Below are 6,000 nucleotides of genomic sequence, written 5' to 3' on the forward strand. Positions count from 1 at the left end.
TTTAAATAAAAATAAATAGTAGATAAATTATTAAAAATTTATAAATATTATCTAAAATACTAGAACTCAAAATATTTCATTTGGATGTAATATCATTCATAAAAAATGTGCAAAACTCAATTTATAATATTTTTAAGAATTTCGACTAACGATAGAGTGATATTTTTGATATAAATTTTTAAATGAGTGACTCATTTGAGTCAGTTTTGTAATCAGTGACTCACTTGATACATCTGGACGCAGTAAATGACCTATTTGATATTTAACCCATTTAGCTTATAGGGATTATAAAAACAAAAAAAATTATGAATACAAATATTTTTCATCAAATTGGAATGTCAATTCTTAATACTGTAAATGTAAAACCAAACAAAATATATTCATCATATCACGATTATAGTAGGGTTTTTTTTGAAAGGCAACTATTCATTAGACAAATCAAAATTGGACCAAGCCCAATACATAAGAGAACCTAAGCATGCTAATGCAAACAAAAAGATCCAACTGAGAAAGCTACTACTAGCAACAAACTGGGCTAAACAACAACTATGATAGATATTCAAGCTGAGACCTAATTTTACGTAAACTGATACATAGCCTAGAGATGCCTGAAGCTGAGAGGAAGCTCGGTGATCATGGAAAATCATTCATCCATGGGACAAAGTTGTAACCAGAGATTGCATCTTCCACTTCAACGGAGTGGACTGGAACAACTACCGGACCATCTAGCTCATCTTGAACAGCAAAGAAGTCTTCATGGAAAGTAAGACCATTGTTCACAAAACCTGCACCAGAAAGAGAGTTAGGGCCAAAGTCTACAGGATCTTCTTCATCACTTAGCACTTCCACATCTTGAAACTGTGGAGCAATGTGGCCAAAGCCCAAGTCTAAACTCATGAGTTCCTCCACAACACCAATTGGCCTGGTGAATGAGAAAAGGTTATTGCATTTGTCTCCTCCTAAACGAGCCAAATCGATCGCCAACTGGTTACGCTCAGAGTAGACGAAAACAATAACACAAAACCATCTCTTATCATTAAGTCTGATATGGATTTGTTTAGCAACTTTTGCTACTTCTTAGGGAACACCATGAGGGAAGTTCTTGATGACCTTGAAAGCATTTAGATTATCTGTCTATAGAATAATGCTCTTGTAGTTGCATTCAAACCCCTTCTTAAGACCCATCAAGATAGCATTTAGTTTATTCTCTAAAGTCATGCATAGCTTTGTGAATTGATGCTTAAATAAATTCTGAAGAGTAAATTGGCATAGACATATGTTAGTTGATATTATAGGAATTATACTGTAGTGATTTCGAGAGGAACCTACGACCATTGAATTCTAGATAATGAGCTGTGATCTTGCTATAGTATTACACTGCTTTATTACCGACATGAACATATTAGGGGAAGTAATTATCTTGACCCGGCTTCTTGTATTTGAACATCCAACTCTCTTTGCTAGCATATTATTAATTAGTCAATCTAGTTATTAAATAGTTTAATTAGATAAATCAAAAACTTCATTCTTATGTTATATAACCCAATTGTTGGATATTAATTGTGATTTATTAAGGAACGATATATGGTATTTACTATTATATTACTTGTTTGTGATTGTGTACACTTGCACATCAGTATTTTACGCAACACCTAGGATGCATGAATATAACCAAGTAGCATCTTAATGAGATCCCCTTCACAGTCTCTCATTATGATTACTAGACCATGCAAGTAGGACTGTCAAATGGATAATTCGGATACAGATCTGCCTATATCCGGATACGGATCTGAATCTGAAAATCCGTATCCGAATCCGGAAATATTTAAAGAATAATATCTGAATCCGGATCCGACGGATACTATCCGGATACGGATAATATCCGGATCCGAATCCGATTTTCAATCAGATTTTTTTTATTTTATATTAAAAATTAAAAAAATTGAAAAAAAAATTAAAAATAAAAATTTAAAAATAAAAATTCATTTTTAAAAATTAAAATAAGTGATAAAGTGATTTAATTATATTTTAATTTTCAAAAATTAATTTATTTTTCTTTTCAATATAATCGTTATCTTTAAATTGTTGAACTCAAATGATTTTTTTCTATATGTCTATAAAATTTGTATAAATATACTATTTAATATATATATATATGTGTGTGTGTGTATACATAAACACACTATAAATTTAATATAATATATATTCAAATTATTTAATTATTTAAATATAAAATATATTTATTCGGATTCAGATATTATCAGATATGAATATGCCTATATCTGTATCTGTATCCGCAATCGTCGGATTCGAATACGGATAATATCCGCTTTGTGTCGGATACGAATAATATCCTCTTTATTTCGGATACGAATGCGGATTTTTCGGACGAATTTCAGATTTTTCGAATTTTTTTGACAGCCCTACATGCAAGTTTCCATTAAAACATGGGATGAAAGGAGCATCTCCATCCACATTAATTTTTATTGTGGCTTGAGGAGGTAGCACCCAGTGATATTGCATGATTATGAAATGAACACAAAACACAAACAAGAGAAGAAGTGAAGAATATTGCTATTGGAGGTTACTACTCAGTATATATATATATACCCACATATTGGGTAATTCAAATGATATCATGAAGAGTGTAACCCAGAGTAAATGATCTCCTAAATTCTCGAGAGCATGCTGATGTGTTAGTCCCTTAACAATATGACAAGAATTACAGAAGGAGGGTTGAATGGAATTCTTGAAACTTTTTCTTGAAATAAAATGTTTTAACTCAAATATAAATATAAGTGTACTGATTAGCACAATGCGGAATAAAAACTTAAGTGAATCAAAACACAAGTAATTAAAAATAAGAGTCTTTAAAAAACTTTCTGGTGGATTTGAATGATTCCACCAGAGATATATATTATATATCGAGAGAACTCTATGTGCAGAAATGCTCACAGCTGCTTACAACAATTGAACTTCTAAGACTACAGAGAAATGCTAAGAATCCTGCTTACAAATGTTTCTCTGCTTTCTTTCTTAGATCGATAGTGTCTTAGTTGCTACTACTTGGTTTATATATTACCAAGATTACAAAGTAATAAGACAAGATAATAAAATAAAAACTATCTAGTCTATTACAATGCTACTTCATTACTCTATTCCAGCATCTTTGAATATCTTCAAAATAGCATGGAAATGACAATGCTTCTTTGTTCTCGAAAACCCAGTTGAATAGGCTACCACATTCCATTTGCATCCACTCGACGCATGTGACTGTCTTGTCACTGTCAACAGATATTTGAAGTCTTTATCTGTCGGGTTCATGATCATCCGTCGAGTTATTGATCATCCGCCGGGTTGTCTATTTGATCATCCGTCGACTTCATTGTAGGTTATCCATCGGGTAGTAAACTGGCACTTGACTTCATTTCATTTATACAGAATTACAAGACATCATCTATGTACAATTAATCAACCTATTCTACATATCTAGTTAAAGTCAACATGACTTGAATACTACTTACGGAATCTATACAATGGTGAATACAGAAATGTGCTACAGACTTATTGTTACATAAGCTACTCACTCGATGGATAATAAATCATCATCCGTCAAACTATAATGAGTCATATCTTATCCGTCAAGTGCTACATTATTTCACTAAGTAAAATCTACTAAGGTGTTTTGATCATGAAATCATCAAGTACACAACATATACACAACAATCTCCCCCAATTTATGTCTACTGGAATTGTAGCCATAAATTAAGAGATACTTGGTGATAACAAAACACCCTAAAAATATAACTTTAAGAGAAAGTAGATGTTACTGAAAAGTGCTTCAATTAATAAAAATATACAAAGTTTTGCTCATAGTCATTTTTCAAGATGCTCCTCTAGCCTGAGCAGATTTGTCTAGTTTCTTGAAGGTCTGGATCTCTTTCCAAGCTTTCTGTTGTTTTCCTCAATCTGATTTTGGAGTTGCCTGTGGAATTTCAGTTCATCAGATTCAGAGAGATTTAGCTTTCCATGCATTTCCAAAAGAGTCTCATTGCTATAGATAGTCAATTGGTCTTCCAATCTGAAGAATCTTCTCACACCTTTGTCATCCATGAACTCCATCAGCCAGTAGGGCCTTAGATGCACTCTTCTCCCTGTGTAAGGGATGATTAGAGTCTTTGGGAGTGCATCTTTAGCTCTAACACTCTTTAGTTCTTCAATCTTCTTCAATACCAATCTTCTTGCAGTAATGTTGAACCCAAAGTTCTTCTTGAAGGATGAATAAACTTTAATCAGTACAGCTTGGCTTTCTTGAAGGATTCTGTGAAGAGGCCACTGAATCTCCTTTCCTCCTTTGTACTTGAACACTAACCTTTCAGGTAGGTTTCTGTATGCATCAATCCCTCTCACTTCATCTAGCTAATCCATATAGAGGTTTAAATTAGAAAATTCTTTGATGTCACACAAGTACATATAGTCTCCCTTACTGACTTTAGATTGAGCTTTGACTTGAGACTTGGATTTGAGGGGTGACAACTTCACTTTCTTGACTGCTCTTGACTTTGTTCTTTTTGGCTTGCTGAAGATTGGTAGATTGAAGTCAAGAATTGGTATGTTCTCCCATTCTATTGGCTCATCCTTGGGCATGATAGGTTCACCATGAATATTCCTGTAGGGATCCACCACCCTGATATCTTCAAATACCACTGAGGGCTTTGATGCTTGAGTTGTAGATGGTGTGGATTCCTTAGGAAATTGATCTTCCAACTTCTTGTCAACAATATCCAGCTTCCTTTTAGTTCTTTTAGCCAATTCCTTCTTTCTTGGAGAATTCTTCTGTTGTTCAACTTGTTTCTTTGATTCAATGGCTTAAGATGGTTGAGAAGGAATTTATTGTGATGAATTTACAGCATGTAGCTTGGCCAAGATAGCAATCTGCTCTTTCTTTTATTTAGTCTTTTTAGCATCTAGAGTAGCTTGCTTCTTTTCTTGCTTCAATCTAGCATTTTCTTCTCTCTTTGCTTGAGAAAATTGAGAATGTCCAGCCACCACACAAATTTCTTTCCCATTTTTGAAAATCTTGGCAATTCTCCTTTTGGAAGCTGAATCAGCTGGATCTTTGTACAAAGCTATTGACCTTGATAAAAGCTTATTCTCATTAGGCTTGGGTGTCTCATACACAGTGTCCAAAGGGTTCTTCAATGATGATTTTGAGTAGTTTACCCTTGGTTTCAGAATTGTTTCAGCCTTTGGAGATTTGATGCAGGAAGGTTGTCCTCTTTACAAATAATTCATGCTCATCTCATTCACACTGATTTGCTTGACTTGAGAGTGATGGATGGCTGACTTAACTGGCTCCTTGACAAGTTTAAACTTTTTCTGTATTTCCTCATCAATCTTCTCCCAGTTGACTAAACTCAACTTGTCCTTATCAGCTGCTCTTAAGTTGGCTGCTGCTGCATTGATCAGATCTATGCTATCTATAACTGATGGCTTTGAGATAATAATTGAAGGTACAATTACTTTACTGATGTGAATTTGAAGCCTCTCCCCCTCACTTGATCCTTTCTCCCCTTTTTTTATCATCAAGTTGAGCAGAGGAGGGGGTCTGAGCAGCCACCAGTTTTTGAAGTAGATCAGTCTATTGGGCTTGATGGAGATGAATGGCAGTTAAAGATGTTTCCATGGCTGACATTCTTGTGTCCAAGGCATCTATCTTGGTTGACAGATCAGAATTTTTTCTTAATTGCCTCTTGATGTCAAGCATTGTAGCTTCTGGAAGTTTAGAATCTATCCTGTCTGAAATAGCCTTTTTCATCTCCTCAATATCATTCTTCATAGTATTCACATCTCTAGCATGCTGGAAGCCCTGGATTTGTTGAAGTTGCAGGGAGGCTAGATGTGCCTGAAGGAGCTTCTTAGTGCTGACATTGGTAGTGGTTTGAAGAGCAGTATTGGTATGATTGATTAATTAGATCAGGGTTGTCTTGAAGTAATGCT

Source organism: Apium graveolens, chromosome 11 (assembly GCF_009905375.1).
Source record: "Apium graveolens cultivar Ventura chromosome 11, ASM990537v1, whole genome shotgun sequence".
NCBI classification, from domain to species: Eukaryota; Viridiplantae; Streptophyta; class Magnoliopsida; order Apiales; family Apiaceae; genus Apium; species Apium graveolens.